We start from the raw sequence: 24,731 nt of genomic DNA on the forward strand, positions 1-24,731 counted from the left end.
TGGTGGAGATCGTAATGCCCTCAAATGAACGCAAATGTTGCTCTTTGTTCGTTGGATGTAAATAAGCAATATAAGAAAATGATATATGGACAGGACAATGTGTTTGTCGTTTCTCTAAGCAAATGATTCCCTAAGTCAGGAAGCAGCATATAAATGTTAAAAATGTTAAAACAACATGTGAATGCTAAAACTGGCGGCTGTCCAAAAGTCTTCTTAGTATTAATATAAGTATCAGTGTACAGCCATTAAAAACAAAAGTCACAGCCAATTTAAAATGTCCCAGTGGCATGACCTTCCTGGCTTGAAAGCGATGCTCAGCACTGTTTGGTCCGTAACAAACACGGTAAAGTAGAAACTGGTCTATTCACGTGGACAAGCACAAAGCAGTTCCTTCAAGTGTCATTAGGTTAGTTTAATGCTAATTCACTTAGGGCTATATTTACATGGCCAGCTCTGCTTACCCTTTGCTCTGTGGCAGAGGAAGGAACAGGTCTGAAATATATTTGTTTTAACACACAAGTCTAAAAATAACTGCAGGACAAAGCGCACAAGACACAAAGGCTCCGCGATTCGAGAGGAGGAAAAGACATTTCCAGAGATCCTACTATTTCAGCCTAAGGAGCTGGCCAGACTATATCGGCCTCGAGTTCTCTCATTGGTTACGAATGACATCATCCCCAGGGCCAGTCCCCCCCCTCCCGCCCGACAATGTCATCAGTGCTGAAGCATCTCAGTGATGTAATGCAGGGAGGTACTCAAGTAGCACCCCTTCTTTCTTCCCCTTCCTTCCTCTCCTCTCTCATCCTGTTTCTTCTTTCCCATTCCTCTCTCCATCTTCATTTCTTTTCATCACGCCCTTTCCGCTCATCAGCTGCAACCAGATAAAAATCCCTTCCCACCTGTTTATTAGCACTCCGATACAGGGCACAGAGGTTTACAGTTAAGCCCGGAGCAATTAAGAGCTCTTAAATGGCTCATAAAAAGACAAGGAGGATTGACAGGGGGAGAGCATTTACATTTCTTAATCCTGTCTAGTGTCCTGCAGCTGTAATTAAAATATGGATCAGAGATCAGGGGTGTGACTAAAGACATGAAAATCCAGGTGGGCATGACGTCATTGAGTTAGTTATAACTGTGGATACGGAGCATTATTCTGTAGACTTAGATATTTGCAACTACAAGACAGAGTTTAACGGGTTTTATTCACTTTGGACAAAAAAAATCTGACTCACATGAAATGGCAGAGACATACTTAACCATATGAGTGTTATGTCAGTTTGTTCCTCTTTGATTTGTACAGACCATTTCATCTTTTGGCTAGGCCCTCACATCTGTTTTTTAATCACAATTTGTGAGTGTGTGTGTGTGTGTGTGTGTGTGTGTGTGTGTGTGTGTGTCCTGGGCAAACATCCAGAGCTCAAGCGGATTAGCGAGGGGACTCTACCCTGATCAAAGCAGCACAGAATCCAGCTTACTGGGACATACTGTGTAACACATAACCCCCATGGAAATGATACTGTAGATGCTGCAAACTCATGCTGTAGACCTCCAACTGCAATGCAGCATAGACCCTTAAAAGGGAACATTTCTTATACGTCTTTCCTATCGTGTAGACACATTTCGGTCTGAGGAAAAACTCTCTGGCGATGCTGGAAATCAGAGAACTGACACTCAAACTAAGTGCTGTCATCAAGTGTGAAGTATGCAGCTGCTCCATAGAAACTGTACTGGTTAACAGTCCACAGAGAATGTACTGGTTGTTTTCTGGAGAAACACCAAGCAGATCATTTGTGTCCAAGAGGTCTGTGGTAGGTATGGCAACTATCCTTTTTCCTTTTTGATAGTACTACTGCAAAAATTCATAAAAAATATTTATGTCTAAATTTAATATGATTTATGAATGTTGGCAAAAGCTAACAGAAAATAAATATTGGCTGGTCAGATGGCTAAAATGCCACTCAAACTGCGTCTTCTGGATATGTAAGTCTGCTAAAACCTTCACCAAATCAATGTCAATGTTGTGTTTACACCTTGTTATACTGCCCCCAAGTGGCCAACTAAATGTTGATGGGCATTTGACATAACTTCTAACATAGTCTATAGAAGCATTAGGACAACGTAAAAAACAGTCCTTAGGACCCTGCTTCCCATTGTTGCACACAGGCCTTGCTGCACATCTGCAAAGAAACTCTTGAGAAGCTTTAGAGTTCTGTCACGTTATTGGTCGACTCCAAATGCGGCCCGCTGATACCAAGTAAGACATGCATTATGGATGCAGTCCCAGTAAATTCAGATTGAGATAGTGACTGTAATTAAGTCATTCTCTAGGGCACTCCATCAAACTGTCTGAGCTTGACTGAGAGACCAAATGGGATGTGTCTGAGTCTAATAAAAGGCCTCCTCAACCGTGGCTGGGATCTGTCCGCCTGAGCAGACACCGAGGAGCTTTTGGCTAAACTCGCAGGAAGCTTTAACACAGGGTAATATGAATTGATATCTTAATGTGTGAACAAACCACGTAAAGCACATTCCTCCTTATGATTTGCTTGTTGTAGGATTGGCAGTCTATTGGTCAGACAGGCAACGCGCCACATTTCGACACGGCTGCTTGTGCACACACGTGCAGATAGCTGATACAGTACCCCGTTCCTTTCCCTCAGCTTCATTATGTACACAGTGAGATGGTTACTTTGCGATGCCTCTGTGGCTAACCACCGTCATCCAGCGCCTAATGGCTTTAGCATGTGCCTAGCAGCCCATTGGCTCCAGCGGTCTCAGGTCTTGGAGAGCTGAAATGAAGCAGGGTATTGTTGTGTTGCTGCCGGGGAGGATACACACTCTTGTGAAAGGAAAACCTGCCGGGAAGGAAACCTCGAAACAAAGTGCTAAGAAAAGGTGATAAAGAGCACAAGGGACTGAACTGTGTGTTGGTGTGTGTGTGTGTGAATGTGTGTGTTGAGGGCCCGTTTCCCCTCTTCCTGCCATTATAAAAAATGAATGGAAATGTTCAGAACTTCATGGAATACTCTGTGGCCTTGAATTTGAAGGTAGAAGCAGAGTGGGATCTTGGGGGAATGGAAACTCTAAGCTAAACCAATTACTAGCCATAGTTTTCCCCCTTTTATGGGAATGTAATGATAGACTGGTAAACCTTATGGCTGCCCCATAATATAGATATTATCTGAAAAGTCGAGCTTTAAAAACGAATGCTGTGAAGGAGCTTATGAGCTAAAAACTCAGACGAGAACCCCGTCACTACCGGGCAGGCTAAAATGGAAAAATACCGTTAAAGGCCTATTATGATTTTCAGCTAGAAAGACTGCTAAAATATTACTCAAATGTTTTCACACTTGGGACATATTTCACTTTTATTAACACTGGCACTACCATTGAAACTCATTCAGGGTACTGAGGTGAAGCAGAATGGTAAAAGACTTACTACAACATTGAAAATGTCAGGTTTTACAAGATGGCTTTCATTACTCTGAGGGGAGCCCGGGGTGGAATAGCTCATAGGCAGAGTGCAGTCTGGAGCGGAAGATCTAGAGGTAAAAATGCAGAAAAAAACTAAAAGACAAAAACTTTTTATTAACTGAAAAGGTTATTTTTCAATTGTCTAAGGTATAAATAAGAAGACCAAAACCAGTAAATTGATCGTATCAACAAGTATGGCCTATGTGGCCAAAGTCTATCTTATTCCTCTTGTTTTAAAAAGAAAAACTGTTCAAGAACACATGAGCTACACCGTTGCACATCTTCCTTCGATATGATAAACATGGGAACTGAAGTTTGTTTTGAGTTGATCCAACATACACAGTCCTGGTGCCTTGACTTCAAGCAAGCACACCAACTCCACAACCAACACTCTATTTACTCCTGTTTGAGAAGTGGGAATCTAGTATTGCAGCCTGAAAACTTCACTTCTACCAAATGCTGCGTCTATCTCGTGTGACGGATTTGAAGTTAAGAGGTGTCACGCTTGTATAATCCACTACTCCTTCAATAAAATCCTGAGAATAAACAGATTCCAGACACGGTTGCAAATACAGCCACTCCTGTATGTCTGTCATTACCTTTACCCTCCAATTCTTTTTTTTAATACTCATTAAACTGCTCTTCTGGGCCTCTTCCCAGTATTTACATGGTCTAGTCTATTTATCAGTCCGAGCAGGAAGGAGCTCTCCAAACAGACCATGTAGAAGTAGAAGGCAGGTTTCCTCAAAAACATCCAACTCCAGAGCTCAGGTAGCTGCCGTTCCTAGAATAGCCCGGCTTAATGAAAACATCCTGTGTGTCACAGGCTTTACAGAATATTTTAGGACTTTTATAATCTCTGCTGTGGCTAAATGAGAGTGTGTTGAGTTTGTCAGGCAAAGGGGTAATTATGAAATCATGCCACGATAGTGACTCATTAGTAAGCGGTCAATTTGGTCGATAGAGAACATAAAAGAGGTAACATCTAAGGAAAAAGGGCAAGACACTGCAGGTTGTTAAATAGGGCTCTCAGGACAGAAGTCTCATCCATATTAATTGAGATTAGGCAGCTTTAAGACTCAAATTCGGACTTTTCTTAATCACCAACGCTTTATGGGGACAAGAAACCTTGAGGACTTTCAAAGAGCAAGAATGACGTATGCAAATACAGTTTTACAGGCCTGACACATAAGGACATTTGTAGATTATATATTTCATCAGTGCACTTTTACTGCATTTCATCTTCCCTCTAATATCAGCTCGGCCTCCTTGGATTGTTCATTGTCACCACTCTTTCATTTCGCCTCGTGATCAATTTGCTCCGAGGGCAGAGACGGTCGTAGACAGATGGACGAAAACATTCCGCTCCTGTTCATGTGCACGCAAAGCGTGTCTGTCACTGGACCGTTCTTGTGTGTTGTGGGAGGCACCGCGTCAAACCAAAATGCCTGAAGGAGTGGACGGATGGGAGAGGCGGAGGGATGTTTACACTGGGTGAAAAGACCCGGAGGGGTTAATAGCGACTGAAGAGTGTCAGAGCATTGTCCACTTGAGCCTCTCCCGCCTCCGTCTGAGCCGGTGGGTGGGGAACATTTGTCTTACCCCCCCCTTCTCATCACTGCCAGAAGAGATGGTCAAACAAATGACTTCACTCAATAGGTGGAGTCACTGAAGTATATGAAACTTACAAGTGTCAACAGGGAGTACAGAGTGAGGAAAAAGACAGCCCTTGTCATCTAAGTAGGGCATTTTTACAAGAATGAAGACTAAATAAATAAAATAAACTTTCGCGGAAAATTAACAGATGTTTTTCAGTTGCGTTTCTGTGGGTCCACCCATTTGTAGGTTAACCGAAAGTGACATGTTCCAACATGCTCTTTGCAGAGAGGCCTAAAAAAAAAAAAAAAAAAAAAAAAAATCTAATTTCATGTCTTGGCAAAATTTCCATTAGCTCCAGCAGCATCGAACGTCACGACAGGAAGCATGATTTTCCTCTGTGGATTATCCTTGTCACAGCAAAGCCGACAGCATCCACTGCAGCAAATGCTGAGGTCTAACATAAGCCTCTACTATTTCCCAACAGCACAACAATAGAAGACAACAACAGGGAAACAATATGCAATATCACTGCCTCCTTTACAACTGTGCAGGACAGGTTTTGTTTTTGCATCCCAAGATATGTATTTGGAGCTGAATTCTTTTCTGCTTTAGATTTTCTACCAGTGGTTGAAACAATAATTAATTTCCATTCAGACCAATTGTGAATATCAATTAAAAAAGGGCACAGGTAATGAGTGTCTGACAGCAATGCATCATTATTAGTTGAACTCTAAATCACTGCCTTATTAAATCAGTTTCTGCTGGTCTGTCACATCCATGAACAAGTTGGCATTAGCGGCTGGCTGAAAGTCATTTCACTTTAATCCAAGAGGAACGCAAAAAGTCTGTGTATAATAGAAATGGCTTATCTTTTGCTAATTTTAAAGGGGCCAGATACTTTATAGACTGTACTTTCTTAATGTCAATGCAGAAATAGAGATTTCCAAAGAGTGCCTGCAACTGTTCCAATTAATACGATTTAGCTCAAAATTAGGTCAGTTCACAACAAGTAGAAGTCAATTAATGTGACGGAGATTTTATCCGATTATACCTTGCAATCATCCCCACCTCTATTAGACTGAAGTTGTTTTGGCCAGAAAGACTTAGCTGCTGAAACGATAGGAAATCTTCCTCGAGGCCGAGATCAGTTTTTCGCAGCTAATTGAGAACTGAATGCGCCTTAGGAAAAATCTTAAAGCTTACACTGATACCAGCAGTGGACACTTTACTGTCCGAAAACGCTATGACCCTGTGAAGGAAGTCAGGGTTTATATAAACCTTTAAACAAAAGGCTTCATCTTGATTGGGAATGAAGAAAACCGCAGTGGATTTGCTTTAAAAAGTCAGTTCCCCCAACTACAAAAAAACCCCCCATAGAGCTTGAAGGTTAATTAATGACCGTGAAAATGTCTCACTTACTGGAAAATGTTCAGAGATTTCCGCCATAATCACTGGAATGGCATTTAGAAAATCACCAGCTCTTTCCAGTCAGTATCTGTGTTGCTGTGGATAATCCACACACTCGATCGAAAAGGTTTCATTGGAACTTAATGATGCTTTAACTCAAAATCAAAACAGCCATTATTTTCTCTTTTTCTGTCTTCCTGTCTGTTTCTCTCTTGCTGTATTTATTTTTTTCTTACAAACACAAACAAACAAAGGCACTTTAAGGAATTCAGTTATCGTTTTTGAAACTCAGCCACCAATAGTGGCGGAAATGAGAGCTCTGTAATGAGGTTTGATCAAAACGTGAAGCTCAATGAGACGTGACTCGAGTTGGCTCGGGGCCCACTAAGGGATGACAGTGCAGACAGCTCGCAGGAGAAACACCTGGTCAGCCCCCCCCCCCCCCGGCCTCAGCACCACTCGGCCACATGCCGAGGTGTGTTTCCACCGAGCTCAATGTCCCGTGGCGGCCATCAAACTCCACAGCCACAGATTTGCATCAGCTAATACATCTGGTCCAGGTTAGTGCTTGATCTCCTGCTCAGACAGCAGACACGATCTGTTAAGTCTGGATACCGATGCAAGAGAGCAGTCCAGCAAGGTAATCAAGTGGTCAAAACATAACCTTAATAATGATATCAGACAAATGGATGCATATGGTCAGGAGCTACTGTGTGCCTTTGCTTGTAAAAAAAACCCCTGCCAAAATCACTGTGCCTCATATGCTAGCATTTAGACAAATAGCTTGGCTGAACTAAACTGGCAGCCAAAGCAGTGCCTTAGAGTTAATAACAGTTTCCTCTGGTCTGGTGAGAAATTGATAACTTGCTACATCAGCAAAGCACAGATAAAACTTGTGAGAGACAGTCTTAACGCTGTCAAAGTGCCGGAACGAGCGATGAAGGATGGAGTCCGGGGGTCTGCGGTAGGGTGCAAGGGTGCAAGCTCATTTGTCTTTCTGACGAGGCACTCCTCTCCGACCTGTTTACTTCCCCCCCCCATCCAGCACAGGAGCTGAAGTTGATATACTCATCGCTGAAAGAGACACAACAAATCACACCCACCTCTGAACACCTCGTAAAAAGGAGGGCTGTGGAATCTTTACATACCTGTATTCCTTCAGGATTAATTACAAAACAGTGAAGCGAAAACATTGGTTGAGCTGCCTAAGCGTGTTACTTTGTTTTTTTAAAAATAGTTTTGCCTTTATTAGACAGATGACAGCGTTGAGCCTTACTTTGAAAACTTTGACTTGTCTGTGTGTTTGTGCTTGGGCAGGCCACTCTTTTCCAGATGTAAATCTCCTCAACGGTGGAAAAAGTTCCAGCGGTATTGGAGAGCTCCAGACAGGAAAATAGGCTTGTTAAGACAGTAAAATGCTATTATTTTTTTGCAGCGTGGTGACAAACTAGTGAAATAGGAGTAACTGGTATAGGCACAGCACTCCGATAAAAAGAGATCACTATTTACAACAGTTTACTGCTCGGCCTGTGAATCTATGTGACGTCTGAGTAGTCTCTTTGAAGACGCGTATTGACATTGATGTTCACTTTGAGAGGAGGAATGCAACATTTTCCCCAGTGGGAAAACTCTGACAATCCATTTGATCCAGAGAGCAAACAGCACCATACATGGCCAAATCTACAGTAAATCTGATCTAAAATCAGCTGCTTTCATCTACAAATGTCACTCCTCTCTGTGATCTATAAAAAGGGAGATACACACGCAGTGGAAGCGATTAAGAAAAGGTTGAATCTGAGACGATTCATGTAACAGATAGTTTGTGTAAGGACTGTGTTTTGTGAAAGTGACCGTGATGTTTTCAAGTTCAGCCTCTCGTGGTCTGACCCGCACCACTCGACTCCCCCATTAGCTTAATTAGACACAGCCACACACACATTAGATGGTCCCCTTTTTCGCTTCACACGCTGAATGGCTGGCTGCAGTTCAAGGCACCACAAAAACAGCTATGCAAAACAAGCAGCTTTCAGAGCCAGGGGAAACCATCAGCAAACAGCACACACACACACACACACACACACACACACACACACACACACACACACACACACACACACACACTAAGGACACTACGCTGTGTGCCATTCAAAAAGACTTCGGAATTTAAAATGACATTGTGTGCAATCACACCAAGCCACTTCTCAAGTCATGCAAGAATTTTCGCCTTAGAAATACAAATACTGTTGGAATCCACAGAGGAGAAATGGGTGTTGTTTCTTACTCACATGTAGCCTATATGACTGAGCATCTGTGCGCATTTAAGTTCACATCTGTGTGAGATGCGGCTACTCACCTTTCTTTTCTGGCTCCTGATAGATAAAGCCCAAAGTCTTGGGTACGACCAGAGTGACACAAACTAACTAACACACCGTCGCAGTCCCAAACTTTTTGCTCTCTCCCGGCAGATCTGTACACTTCCCCTGCTCCCCCTCCCTCCCTCTATTTCTCCCTCCCTCTCCCTCTCGCTCTCTCTCTCTTACTTCAGCACTTCCTGGGCTGCTGTTTATGCTCCAATCAGGCCATCCAAGAAACTGCTGCTGCCCCTCCGCCCCCTCATCTCCCTCAGCCAACAGCCATTGTTTAGCGGGGGCTTGTCACATGTAGATGTCTGTGTGTGTGTTCCCCCTTGACCAAGAGGGAACCTTTTGCCACGAACCGAAGCTCTCTTCAATCAGGAGAAGAGGAGTAAGGAAAGAGCACACTACAAGCTGAAGACGGAGAATGAGAGCAAGGCTGATGGGCTGAAGAACAACGCATGGAGGGGGCTTCCTGCTTGAGTGTCTCACTGAGAGAGATACACTTTTTCTGGCATGAAGAAAAGGGGGCAGCAGCAGCAGTGTTGAGTAAGGGTTGGGGGTGTGTCTGGAACTTTCTCTCCAAATCCAACAGCTTGTTGTTACAAACCGCAATGAGGCTCAGCCCATCACAGCCCCACAGAGAGCCTCAGAGCTCTGTCTCCAAAACACGGCGCCTTTAACCATAGTCTGCCAAAAGTTTTCAACCACGACACCTCAACCCTTTCTCCCAAAGCCCTCGCCTCTACTTCACTGATTCACTAAGCAGCTAGCACAGCCAGGCCAGCTCTCTCCGGGCTTTTGGGGGTGAAGTAAAAAAGGGTGGAGGTGTGATGTGGGGGTGAGGGGCGGCAAGGTTGAAAGGTGACGTATGGGAGGAGGACAGGTTGACAGCAGCACACTGAGCTTTTGTTGGTGTTGTTAACAGTTCCATCGTCGCATGACGGTAACACCTTGTGGGTTGTGGAAGAGTTCGGACCGAGCTGAAGACATTTAGCTGGTATAACTTGAAACACATGTTTTACTTTCAAGATAAAGCTTTTGGAGGCACAAAATAACTATGTTCGGAATTGAGGTGAATGGGCGTGCATTGGATTAAATAGGATAAGGTTATTTTCAAAGAATAATTCTGGTTTATTACAACTTGGAACAAAACCTGAACCACTCAATTCAATGATAAAATTAAAAGTGAGAACACAAAAAATATAAAAAATAATCCCTGAATGCACCTGAAACCTGCATACTGCAAATTCTGTAAGTCAGCATTGAACTACCTTCGTTTTCTTATCCAAATAACTTTGAATAATCTGGACATTTAAGGCATATTACACGTACATATGATGGCCCTAACTAGGAAAATAGGCCCTGTTTCGTAATAAACTAGAGTTATTCTGATGCTACTGTGATGGAATCCGAACTTGAAATGACCAAACTAAACCTCCCTCCTCTGCCTTCACTACTCATGTCTTCTTCTCTCCTCTCCTCTCCTATAACTTGCCCTCTGCTCTGAATGTGATTCATTCAGTCAGCCACACGGGCAGATCGGGGTGCCTCTGTGCCAGGCTGGACTCAGGAAACATTCATCTTGTTGTTTAGTCTGGGCACCATGTGTCGGAGCTGGGAGGTCGCTCTCCTCCGCAGACCCCTCCTCCTGTGCACACAAGCACAGAAAAAAAAAACACACTGACAGACACGATCTGGACGTTCGCTACTGCGGTTCATTGTTTAGGGGCTCAGATGCACAAAACAACGAAACTTCAAAAGCGGCAGTCACTACAAAACAGCACGAACGTCAAAAGAGGAAAATGTGCACTCCCTGTGTGGCTCAGGTGTGTCAGCATGGAGGCTTTGTTCATCAGCATCCATTTCTTATGCTGCTTTAATCACATGATAAAGAAGAGGAAAGAGATGTTGACAAAGAGTCATTCATGAAGCAGATAACAGGAGGCAGGTGCAGGGAATGTATACAGTGCAATATTTGTGTGACAATGTGAAACTGTATGTGCATGTGCTCATGAATGCTATTTGGGCTCTTGATGCCACGTGAAAGTGGAAATGCCTTGACATCACTTTCTTCCTGCATGAACAATATAAACAGGGCCCACTTTGACTAATCCCTTAGTTCTAAATCCTTCCATTGCTGAAAAGAGACCCAAATAAATGGAGAGGGGAGACAAAATAAATCAAAACATTTGGGATTTAACAAGCGAGAGAGCAGGTGAGGATTACACCTGAAGCTATTCAGTTTGGAGCCTCAGCCTGTGCCGCTCTGCTATGGAGGAACCCAGTGAATGAGCCACCAAACGACTCGACTGCGCTTGTATAATTTGACTTGAGTAAAGAGAGTGAAATGACGGGCAGTTTGCTTTCAGTAACACGAATGCCAAAAGATGCAGAAAAAAAAGAGATTCAGTAGCTTCATGGCTTTAAAAAATAAAAATAAAAGTTGAAAGATGGGGAAAAAAAATTCAGTAAAGATGAGTCATATCATTAAAAATAAACAAAAAAATAACAGGAGGAGTTATCCAACATGACAGCTTGTCATGTGGCCACTTTAATCCAAATGTTGCACAGCTGTTTGACATGCTGAAAAAGGCCCTATGCTGAAATGTCTATGGGATATGCTGCTGAAATTCACACACAGTTTTATATTTTATGCAATTTTACTGTTGCACTTGAACCTTAACGCCCAACAGCTTTACTCTAACGCTTTACGTCAATGACCCATTTAGCAATTATTAGCAGTATGTTAGACGGAGATAAGGATAGTTATAAAGTTTTTTAACTCCACGATGAAGGTTTAACAGTCAAAGGTATTGCTGCCGAGTCGTTTTCACTTCAGTACCCAGAATTTTAGAGTCAGTGTCTTGCTGCCTCACGTCAGGTTTTGGTTTCCAGGGCATCTTTCTACCAAAGTGACACAGAGTGCAAAAAAAAAAAAAGATGCACCAAAGGGCCTTGGCTGCGATCCACCCAGATCCCACTCTTGCCCAATGGACCAAGCTGCCCTTTTCATATATTTAGCCTCAAATCATCCAAAGCCCTGGTGAGCTGCTGCTCTCTATTTTAAAGCCAGTTTCATAATCTTCTACAGGGAGGCCGGAGAGTTTAGCCGATGGCCACAATGGAGCCACTGGTCTAGGTCTCTGAGTCAGCGTCAAACACTCGAAAAACGCACAAGTCTTACTTTAAGTTCTGAGTTAATGACTGAAATGTCTGAAGATGATGACCATGCTTATGCTATGCAACAAAAAAAAAAAAAGCAGCACAACTCTTTGCATTACAACAAATTCAACCCGTCACACAGAGATACCACGACTCACGGTCATAACTTGATGTAGCAGCTCGGTGAATCTGCCTGCCATTATGGATTTCCGCGTAGAAGAAGTTGAACAGCTATTGATTAAATAAATTAATAACAGCCTGAAGTAATGAGAATGTGAAGTGAGAGGTGTGACATCAGACCCCGAGGCTGGAGAAGTGAATGTGGCACTATGAGGCCAGTCGGATTGTCCGCTGCAACAGTGACAGAGAGGAACAATGAGACATAACCCAGCTGGGGAACATAGCACAGAGGGTCAGAGGGGTCACATGACTGTGTTTCTGTCTGTCTGTCTGCCCGTCTGGCTGCTGGTCTCTCCGTCTCTGGGTGGGCGCACACTTACACACGCCTGAATACAAGTGGCAGCACCCATGAAGATGTGGTTAGACAGATTATGTCCTTGAGAGAACGCGAGTGTATCATTCTGTTGTTGAAGACTTCAATCAGTCTTCCAGTCAGACAATCGCTGAGATGTAAAGATATAGAACAATGACGGCTAAGACTTGGTCAACAAAGGGTCCAGAGGTTAACAAAGCAGAGGCTAAGTGCCAGCCAGGCTGCAGGCAATATGAAGATTACAAGCCAACTTCTCCCTAGATCTCAGGTCTGGATATCAGACCGTATTCAGAACTATCTTAAAGTACGTCAGAAAACTGCTTCTGTCACTCAGCAACTATTGTCAGAATGTCCTTGAGTAAAGCCGTCCGTTGCTACAAGAATGCAATTACAGAGGGAACAAAATGACTCACAATGCAGCGAAAATGACTTCACATTGCATTGCCTGTAACCAACACACACAATGTCACCTTTTCTTTTTTACAGCCACAGTTTAAAATATCCGGCTGGATTAAATGTGTCTACCTTATTCTGATTGATAGCATGTTAACATCTACATGCTAACTTTTCTTTAATATCAATATATTAAGATTCACAGTGTTGCAGGAAATTGTTAAAATATAACAACTTTTATATCTTACATCAATTTTTAGATAATTTGGATTACTAAATGTAAAATAATACTAGACCAGTTGGGTCAAAGTAATAATGGCTGAACTCTTATCCACACGAATCCTACCAGACAAGCCCTCTATATGCACTTTGGCATTCAAGCGTTTCATGCTTTTAATAACAAACTTTGTTTGAAGACTACAGTGCTTTCCAGGATAATTGCAGCTGTCAATAACCCAGAGACAGTGAGCGTGTGTGAAATGGTTGGCCACAATGCCAGGCCACCAGCTGGTTTAGGCGGTGAACCTGTCAGGTCAGGCTCTCCTCCTCTCCCACCTGGCTCCACATCTGTCCATCACTCCATCTCTATCTCTGCCTCTCACATTACCCCTCAATTATGTAACACTTTAAAATCATTGCAAGTGCAGCCGAGCAAACGATAACGGTAAATACAAGTTTTTTTTGTTTGTCATAGAAATGTGATTTCTAATCAGGTTTATGGAGTAATGCAATGTATTTAGCTTAATTGTGTTTGGCTCATAAGTGCACTTTAGTGCCTTTTGGTGCAAAATAAAAATGATTGCTCTAAATAAAATGAGAACAATGACACTAAAATATTTATCAGATGCTTCATGTAATGTCAAAAGAAAAATGAACAAATGCTTTCCCCATAAGCAAGGGTTTTATAGCTACAACTGCATTGCTGCATCTGCCTTTCAAAATATTTGTCATGCAAAGCGTGTCTGGAGTTAAATCGGCCCTAAAGATAGAAGTGATTTGCCGATCGATAAAAGCATCCTTTATTGCGCCTCTGGAAAATGTTTCAACAATGAATAATTGATGGTTGCACATCAAATTAACCGCCAGCTGTCGCATTGTGAACTGTGGGTCTCAATCAGCAACTTAGCATACCCTTCTTGACTTGCCATTGATATTAGACGCTCCCTTCCCGCCTGTCAAAGGATTTCAGGGGATCACACAGCAACAAACAAATGTGTTGTGAAATATGCAGCACTGAGGAACATTTGGTCCCAATCACAATTAATATTCTGTCTCCATGAACATAAAGAGAACTAGAGAGAGGAGAGTAAAAAGAAGAACTTTCTCATTGCATATACATCATTTCTGTGTTAAGCCATCTATACATCTACAATACATTACAGAAATTCACAAAACTACTGCTTTTAGCATGCTTATACTACACTATGATTTCACTTACACCTCTGTAATTGAATTATTAGAATGTTTCATAATAAATGTACACTTTTTCATCAATTGCTACCCCTTTGCACCGAGGCGGTTGTAGGGCCAGTTCGGAGTTCACGCCTATAATCTTGAACCTGTTCTTTGCGTTTCTACAGCCGAGGAACCGTCTATCGTCCAGGAGAACTGGCTCCAGTGTGACACCAACACCTTGCTGGTGTAGAACCGAGAACATCAGGGGCTGGGGACAGGATTATCGTGAACAACAAGACCAACTACAACGTTACTGCTATTTGTAAGATTCAGTATGGATGTGAGCCAACCTTTTAGCTAGAGACAAGAGAGGAGGGGCTGCAGTAGCCATGAGGAATAAACTTGGCTAGTATGGGGTGCTGAAACTTTAAAGATGTTCGAACAGGGTTTAGACTGCCTGCAGGGAGCTGCACAGGTCAGTGACATCACCAAAGCCCAGCAGCCCAAGCATCTGTTCTCTGAAAACAACAAGCAGAAGGGACATACGCACATCCACACAGTGTCACCGTGTCTTCCATGTATACACCTGTGCATGTGTAATATACTTGTGCACTTGTGATGTTGCCAAGGTGGGACACAGATGAAACATCTTACATTGGAGTAGGACAGGGTTTTCCTTTCATGCAAAAAAAAAACCACACAGCCCTGTTTCCAAAATGATCATGTTTGATTTCTATGCTTGTTTCATTGCCTGTTGTATAACTCCAGAATGGGTTCTGCCTGTCCTGCCTTACATTGTCTTTTCATCCAGTCTCTCTGGTCATAAGAAATCAAATATTATATAACAGGGGATGTTAGATAAGAGTTTCTGATGCCTATCACAACCCATCTACATCCTTCTGCTGGGCGTCGTGCAAAACTATTGGCTGGGAAGGATCATGACAAATGGTTATTTGGCTGAAAATAATTCCAAGAGACAATTGAATCAGAGAAACAGACTCTACAAATAATGGATGCCGAACAATTGACTATAGCACAGCTAAAATAATCTGATTTAAAATGTGTTTCTACTGTTTTTTTCAGAGCAATATCGAAAGTATAGTAATAAAGGGCTTAAATCTTTTCATCCTGTCACCTGGTTGAATGGTCTATCACATGTGCTCCCATCCAGCTTCCACTGCTCCTAAACTGATAACATATTCGCCCCTTTTGATTTAATTCCTGTGATGAACTGGAATAAGCATGCTAGGATTGGAGATAAAAGTGGGTAAAAAAGGGAGAATCTGAAGAAACTGCTGGCACAAAATGCTCATGTGCATCACAGTTTTCGGTATTAAACCTCCAGCTGTTGACATCAGTTTAGCAGAAATACCCTGCAGTTACTCCCTGCAGCTCAGGCTCGAATGCTGCGTCAGTCTCATGATAGCTTTAGCTGCCTAGCTGGAGAGCATCTCTTACCAATGACTTCATCACAAAGCCAAACCGTATTATTCCCCTTTAGAAAAATCCCCAGATTTGAGAGAGAGTTGGGGTGGGGGTGGTGGTGGGGGGGGCGAGTACATTTGATCCATGATCCAAGTGTTTAATACTGTAATAATGTACCAAAGATGCTCAGCGGCACAGGGTGGCTGTCAAACCCATCTAAGTGTTTCATATTGAGGGGGAAAGAAACTTGTGAAAGTGAAGTTTTTAGTCACGGCCTAATTGAACAAGCTGTGCTAGCAGGGATGAAATGAATAAACGTCAAATTAAACTCTTTGACAAAACCGCACAAGAGGCATAAACCTCCACGAGGACTGGATCTCCAGTTTTGGCATTATGAATCAAGTTCAACCTGAAATCCTATTAGCTGTACAGATGGGGGCGCTGCATGCCAGGAGCTTTTGAACTCTCCAGTACGGAGCGGAAGAAACTCACCACACTTTCACTGATGTCAAAGACTTAAGTGTTGTTGGGTGTAATTATGTAAAGTGGTAGGAAACCTGCTCACTATCAAAAGCTAAAGAGAGATTTCGTATGTGGCCAGGAAGTCTGTTTTATTTCTAGTTGCAATAAGCACAAAGTGCAGCGCCGCAGGAATAAATCTTCCTCTGTTTTTGTATTAACCAGCACACTCGCTCAATGTTTTACAGCTCTGCTCTTCCACGTGTTGCACAGACATGTCGGCCTAAAGAACAGGCCCCCTGAATATCTACATTCCGTTGCTATATGGCTTGTCAGTATTATCAAAAAAGCCAAGGAATTGTGATTTGATAAACAGGTGTAAAAAGAGAGTCTGTATCTGTGTTATGAATTTTTTCGCCTTAATTTGAAGGAACACATCAAGCAGGAAATTATAATTCTGTGCATGTGGGTCACAGTGATCTTAATGGCTTCGGAGCATGACGAGGGTGTTCTCCGTATCTGACAGTCATTATGTTAACTATGACAGGCCGAGACCTTTGCTGAGCACATGACAATTATAGCACAAATGTCTGTCTGCTCTGCTGGCAAATAAGGTACATTTAATACCGACTCAATTAAAAGCCACAGTCCGGCTGCACACACGGTTATTAAGTGGCGGGATGTTGCAGCATCTGATATCAGCACTGCGCCAATATGGAACAAGCTTTCTAATTCATTTCTAATGAACGTGATTACTTTGGCTTTTGGCTGAGATACGCATAGATCAGGTCTCACTGCAAACAAATGGTTAATAAATCCAATAGGCCTACTATACCATATTTAAAGCTGGCAATGAAAACTCAGTCTGTCTTAGCTCCGAGTCTGTGGAGGGTCTGGCACAGTCTTTGCAAATACATGCTTTTGGTGAGTAAACACTGAGTAAATAGTTCTCCGACAGAGGGGAATGCCCGAGTTATCAGTTTCATATTCAAACAGACATTTGAAAAAAAAGGGGCTGCTTAGAGTGAATACAATTGATGTGTCCATCTTGCAAACCAATGAGAGGCTCCTTCAGTGCTACTTGAGCCGTTATTCATTATCCATTCATTGCAAAAGGTACTGTAGCTATAATGTAGGGCACTTTCTCAGTTGCTGCTGGGTAACCGATAATGTAAGAGGGGTTGATAAAGCCTCCATAACAAGCACACGGGTAACTGCACACTTTTATCATATCTCATTCCACAAGCACCTTTATTAAATACACGTTGATACATGCACCTGTCTGAAGTGTATATTAAACTCTCAGCACTACAATTGCAAGTCAACACACACACACACACACACACACACACACACTAGCACACAGATGAACCGTCAACCACAAAATGCCAATGATGCAGCCAAGAAAAAAATATATATATATATATGACATATATATATATGCAACGTATGGAGCAGCTCTGTCTGGCACTTTTACTCCTGCAACTTTAATTTCTCTTCGTCACCTGACAGTCACCCTCTCTATTCCTCTCCCAGGACAGTAAGAGAGAGAGAGTGAGCGAAAGAGGCCTATACATCAGTGAGATTTAATGCTGCCTCATCCTGCTCAGCACTCGTATCACATGGTGTACATCGTCAATAATCTTTACGAGCCACTCTGCCTCGGCTAAAACACAAGGATAATGTGTGGCTCCTGCTGGAACCGCAAACTCCCAACCCAGGCATCTTGGAGCATATTTTCTGCATTGTAATTGCATCACAACATTAAAAAAAAGGCCATTAAGAATTAAATAAGTTTCTTTGGTTGAAAAGTGAAATTCAAACACAGGATGCTGACTCAAAGATTCGTCTCTGATAGACAGAATGAGAGTTTGTAACATCGTGTTTGAAACAGACCACAAGATAAGACATACGTTGTTATTTGTTCGCTATGATGTAAAGAAGATTTCATAGTTTCCTCCTATGTTGGTTGTTTGTTGAGCTGTGTGACTTTCACACTGTCAGAAACTGTATGTTCACTCGTCTTTTGTCACTTTTTTATGCTGGAGGTTTTGAGGCAGTAAAGCGGCACAGAAGACAACAGGGTAAAGACAAGAGGAAAATCCCAATATAGCCACGGGGCTTCAGACATGCGTGATGCTTCTATTTTTGAATTTGTAACTAGCATTTACTGAGCAGAGAGCGAAGACGTTCTACTCCAATGTGGATATGACGTGTCAAAGTCCCTTTAGTTTAGGGATCAACCAAGAAGTAAACTCTGAGTGTCCTTTCTGTCCTCAACAATGAGTAGAAACATAACTTTTTTTGTGTTGCTCTCAGTTCCTCTTCCTGACCATACACCACAACTATGCTTTCAAGAGATGCTCTTAAAACCTCCATTTTATACGCTGTTGGGGAACTCAAAAATGTGGCATTTCAAAAAAGAAAAAAAGTTGCATTCCCATTGGAATATCCCAAATAACAGAGAGAGAATGTGGTGTCACTCACATCTCTGGTCACATCTTTAGGGCGGTGATTGATTGCTCTTTTCAATGCTATCTTAGATATGATTAAAGTGAGTTCAGCTAAAGGTCAGTAGGTCCTGCCATGGCTTGAGGTAATGAAAAAACACTTAGTCTCTATCAAAGTAGCACTACAAAGGCAGGAAAATCAGTTAATGGGGAAGCAGTAGACTAACGGTGTGTTAATGGCAGTAATGTGAAGCTTAGATATCGATACCAGGAAGGTAGAAATCTCTTGTTGTAACATCATTGTGCAACCAGCATTTTGTGTTTGTCTTGCATCCCCCCTGTCTTCAGCCACAACACAGTTTGTAGTCATCTGACAGAGTGTACAGCAGGCAGTAGCTTCCCCATGGTGGACCACGTGTTCAACATCTACACACCAGGTGGCAACCTCCAGTTCAGAAAAGTGAAGCCAATGAAGTGTGATTGTGTAGAAGTCTACGTTACCTAAAAATGTCTTATTCAAAGTTTGATTGTACTAAGCTCCAAAAACACAAGATCAGACATCTAAAAACCAAGATGGGAACAGCCAAAATGACGAAGTCAGGGTTTCAAAACCGTAGTCCACAAACCAACGGTTGATGTCACGATGACTACGTCCACTTCTTATATACAGTCTATGCTACACACACACACACACAGTAGGTTAACGCCACTAATCAGCTACTGTTTTCATGGAACAGTTCAATATTTTGGGACGTACAATTATAGGCTTTTTTTGGCCAAAAGTTAGATGAGAAGTTCAATATCACTCTCATGCCTGTATGAAAACAGCTATCCTGGCTCTGAAGCTTTTATTGTTTCGTTTATTGATTACAGGCAATCAAATCTTGTTGGCACCGCTAGTTCACAAAAAAATTGTTCCAGCAGGTACAACCGTAACTTCTTTTACATTTTGCCGGTTTCTATGCTTGCCACTACATTAGTCAACGCCTGCTTCAGCTCCACACGTAGCGCATAAACATAAGAGTGGAATTGATCTTCTCGTCTAAGTTGACGCAAGAAAGTGAATTTCCCCCCCAAAAAAAATCACACTATTCCTTCTATTTTAACTTAACCTTAAGTTCAGTTCTGGTAGAAACTCTCTCCTAGTCTGCTACATGGACACAAAACTATTTTAATGACATCCTCCAAATATTCCCCTTGCAAATGATCACAGATGGGTACCGCCAGCAACACTAAATATTAATGTAATGTTAATGAAAAATTCAGTCCCCTGAAACAACATGTCGATGTTAAAGAAATAAACACAGCGGGAGATTCAATTTGAATCGTCTGAACTGTGGAGATAAAAGTGAGTGAATATTTAGCAGTTTGTACAAAAGGGCCCACAGCCATGTTGTGCACATTCACCAATGCCCACACAGACAGAACATCAGACTGTCCAACAGACAGACACACACACACACACACACACACAGACACACACACACACACACACACACACACACACATACACACACACACACACACACACACACACACACCACATCACGTTTGCCTGAAGGGTAAAAGGGTGTATATTGATTTCTCTGTCAACTCTTTCAGAGGAAACCCTGAGGGAGGCCTTGCATCCGCTTACACCCCTCGGTTGGATGAATTAACCACATTTATGCTTCAGGCTAGAACACACACACATTACATTTAATTGAAAAAAAAAAAAAAAAATGTAGTAGTGAGATGTCGGGTTTGAAGGAATGTCATGCCACATTTGCAGTATTAGCTTTGAAGACATGCCTGTGTAATCATGCCAAACTAATAGGTCGCAGTGAAAGTAAATATGCAAAAGATGTAGACGTGTTATTTGACTTCAACAAGTGAAAACCTTGGGAACTGAAGTCAGGGTGGGCAACACAGAGATTAAGGCTTTTGTTTTGTCCCTAATCTGACACAGAGAGAAAGCCAGTCCTCTCTGCTGTTTGTCTTTGAGAGCCGCACAGCCTCAGGAATCAGGAAGAAGCAACATTGCCCCAAGCTACACCCCAAAAGAAAAACACACCAGAGGGGATTTACAATACACACTCATGAGTAGTCACATAACCAAAGCTCTTTCTTCTTGCTCAGTGGCCCAATTATTCTCTGTTTCTGTTTGAGGGATGAGTCACATCCACTATTTCTCTTAACACACATCCCAGGTCCATGAGCGCACCATTAGTTCACCAACTCGTCTTTCATTTAATGACTCATTGGACTTCTCTCCAGTCTTTGGTTGCTTATTGACAAGCCAAAGACAAAAGCGCGTCGTCTCCCACAGCTGAGAAAACATTGGACGAACAGGTGTGAAGGTTTTCTTTTTTCTTCTTCTTCTCAATCATATGCAAAGGAACAAGAACGGCATGACATAATGGTGAGTAAATAATATGAATCCATAGTGAAAGTTTGTGATTGCTCGATTCATGGTGAGAGTGGGGGGGGGGGGGGGGGGGGGGTTTGCTTAAAATCAACCTCCTACTTACGGGCTTCAATTTGTCAGCTCAATCACAAAAAAATGGAAGGTCTGTATAGTTCAAAGGAACTCACTCCCTCAAATTCCCTTTTTGGCACGGTAAAAAGCACTTTCGAGACACTGCACAGTGTGTAAGAAACTTGTAAACGATCCAGTCCTGTAAAAGACATACAGAAAAAGGTCATTACTTCTGAATAATCAGAAATACACATCCGTTTTGTGAGTCAATTGATTGTGGAGGGGAAATACTTTGCAATCTTAATAACTCTTGTGTCTGCCTGATAGTCGTCAAAGAAAAGAAAACCCAGAGAGACAACTGGGGGTTTAAAGAGTCACGAGGGGCTGCAATTAAAGTAATCCCTAACTCTTGGCTTCAATGTCAAAGAAATGTGCGATCACATCCCAATCCTCAAACTCATTCCCGTTACACTAAGCTGTTTTTTTTTCCAAAGGGAAGTAAGGCAGCATCTGTGAAAAAAAGTCTGTCATGGATACACACCCCTCAGACTATCAACAGCAAGTGCTTTCAGCAGAACTGACACAGTGTACAATGCAGTGAGCATGTACAAGCATGTAACACCTTTCTTGCCAATGATTCACGCGGTTATCGCTGTTGTCAACAGGTGGTAGTACACGTGTACATTTATTTCACTTGGGGCAACACGGAAATGTCTTAACAACGTCCATCACTTGTAAACGAGCTGAAGCAACTCTGCACATACTGATGTGGTAAAACATCTTGCAAAACCATATCAGGCAAGAAGCAACATATCGTAAGTGTCTGAGTGAGTAAAGAAAATGCAGACGAGGCTTATGAAACCCCCGATCGCGCTGTGTTGTTTCTTTTATTGACTCACCCTCTCAATCACCACAAAGGTGAGGTCACCCACAAATCTGAGCGATGACTTTATCTCAAGAGCATCTTGAAAACAAATCCTTGCACGGTGGGGCACGAGATCAAAAGACCTATGTGGTCACACAAGAGGTCAAATACGTTCAAGTTGATCCAGACACAAAGAGAGAAAGGAGTCTGGGAGGCCTGGAGATAGCACAGATTGATAGGAGAGCCAGAGAGAAGTGAAGTCAAAGTCTTTCCAGACTTTTACCTTTCCAGATGTTTTCATCAATAGTTAGCCTTGCCCTGTTAGTTTTGTACAACTGCTTTGTGTACGAGACAAAAACAAGACATACACGATATGACCCTGAGCTCAAACCCATCCAACACCTTTGGAAAGAAGGTTTCTAATCTTGTGGAAGGCTGGAGGCTGTTATGATTTTGGAATGAGATGTTCACATATGGGTGTAATGTTTGGAAGTCCACATGGTTTTGCCATGTAGTCTACAGGGTAATAAATCAAGAATACATATAGAGCTGCACCCAGGATGAGAGATGCCTAAAGGAGTAAGCCAACATGTTGCTGAACCTTGGTTTGATGCAATGTCGTTCAGTATCAAAAGGAGGCAGAACTTGAACCGGTACTTGAAGCTCGTATTATATCCTCTCTGGACAGAAGATGTCAAACGGATTTCGTTCTCCGTGGAAGCTGGCACATTAATGCTGAAATTGGACCCTTTGGCGAGCAGCAGTCGGCTCTGAAGCTTTCACACAGTGGAAATGTCACCTGTCACACGCACTTATCGTCTGCCTGTGCGGTGTGCATCAGCTCTGTCTGACCCTGTGGGTCTGTGCTTCAGCTGCCGTCATGCCCTGTAACTGGCATTAGCTGGAGAGACGAGGACCTGGCACGGTCCGAACCCGCCACATTAACCAGCTTTGTTTGTATACAAGCCATAAGTGGATAGGGAATATGATGAGCTGCCCATTAGGCAGAAGTGAAAGGGTATTTAATTGCACTGGCCTATTTAAAATCCAAATACTTAAGCGGCATATGGCTCCATGTAGCCAACGGCATTTATATATCAAAGCGCTGTGGAATCAGTCTACTGTATAGTTGGTTTCTAGAGAGACCGGACTGTTGAGAGCACTGCTTTTTCAGTGTGTAACTTCAAAGTTACGGTCCATAACAAGAAATATAGGCTCACAGAGTTCTCGCTGTCTGCGAAGAAAAAACTAACACTTGAAAAACGCACACTGGGACAGAGGCGAAATGCAGAGAATACACACAGTTCATTTTTTCTTTTTTGATGATCTGCGTATATATGTGTGTGTGGGCGGCGATGGCATCTTTCAATAACCGATTGACTGCTGTCAAAACATGACAGGAAGGAAAGGAATGAAGAGGAGAAAGATGCAAAGAGAAACAAAAGTGTAGAGTGTGTCATTGAGAAGAAAGACAAAGAAATGCATGAAAAAGCGACGAGCGAGGGAGGACATGAGAGCAGAAGACAAAAGAAGACCGACGTAGAAATATATAGACTGTAAAAAGAGGGGATGTGTCACTTTCCATGTCCTTAAACAAATCCATCAGTGTTGTTTCAATGCACATTTAGGACCAAATGAACTGAAGGTAGGCTGACCCTAAACCTTTGAGAAGTCAATGAGCTCTGCAGAACGACCCTTTATTTGTGTAAAGAAGAAACTGGAAGCTACACAGCCAAGAACATCTGGTTTCCAGTACAAACCTGCCCCCTTATAACCCACAACCTGTCTTTACTGCGGGGAGGGATTCACAAGCAGACACAGCTCAAGACCTGTTGATTTCCCAGCATGCCCCGCTCACATTCCTGACCTCCTTCTGTCACTCTTTCACTTGACTCAACCCTGTTGCCTACATCTACGTCTCCCCCACACTTAAACCCCCCTCACTGCTGTATTTGAGGAGAAGCGGAACAGTCAAGTGTGATTCAAGAATGATTTACAGGACACATTTTGACGAATGGGGGGGAAATAAACTGCTGCTAAAAGTATAGCAAGAGTGCACAAATTCATCCCCTGAACAATCTTGGTCAAGTTGCCTTTAAGAGTGTGAGATAACTGTGGCCTGACAAAACCATGAAAGCTGGCGCCCTGCAGAGTTGGGAATCTGGTGAGAAGGCCAAAAGGGAATGATAAGACCACTTTTCTCAACCTCTTGGCCCCCATTTCTTAATCTGCACCCCACAGAGACCGAGGCAGTGGGATAGTGACAGAGATCCCACGAGCAGTCCTTCCTCTCTCCTCTATTGGGGCCATGTTCACACCGACAATAGCACCGTGTCAAACAATTAGGCTTCCTCGTTCATTTCAATGAGACTAATGCATCAGCGGGATTCTGGGGAAATGCAGGATCATCCGGCAAAAAAATGCAAGGTTGTCCGGGAGAAATTGTGGCCAATCAGTGTATGTGATGGAATACCTTGTAAAATGAACAATGTACAGTAAGTATACTGTTAATCACAAACTGTCAAGGGAAGTTTTTTGTTGCCTGATAAATATCCAAAGTCAAGGATGTTTTGCTCAAACTGGACTTCCAGGATCACTTCTCACTGGTATCTGCAGCAACTTGCCTACCCCCTGGCAGACCCCTGTTTTTTTAGGTTTTTTTTAACACTGCTATTTTTGGTCCGAATGCCAGTTAATTGCGGATGTTTGACATGAGCATCCCATCCTTTGCCACAGGGCAGGAAGCAGATCACAGATAACCCGGGAATACCTAATCAATACTGTCAGTGCACAA

General features: G+C 42.6%; 1 protein-coding gene across 9 annotated transcripts in view; it reads right to left on the bottom strand.

Moving 5' to 3' along the window:
• The window catches only part of si:ch211-285f17.1 (sickle tail protein homolog), a 76,983-nt gene that overhangs the window by 51,910 nt on the left and 342 nt on the right, over window positions 1–24,731 (bottom strand). The gene's annotated exons all lie outside the window — the stretch shown is intronic.

This window comes from Cebidichthys violaceus, unplaced genomic scaffold, assembly GCF_023349555.1.
Source record: "Cebidichthys violaceus isolate CVI_PGR_0920_01 unplaced genomic scaffold, fCebVio1.0.p SCAF_15, whole genome shotgun sequence".
Lineage (NCBI taxonomy): Eukaryota > Metazoa > Chordata > Actinopteri > Perciformes > Stichaeidae > Cebidichthys > Cebidichthys violaceus.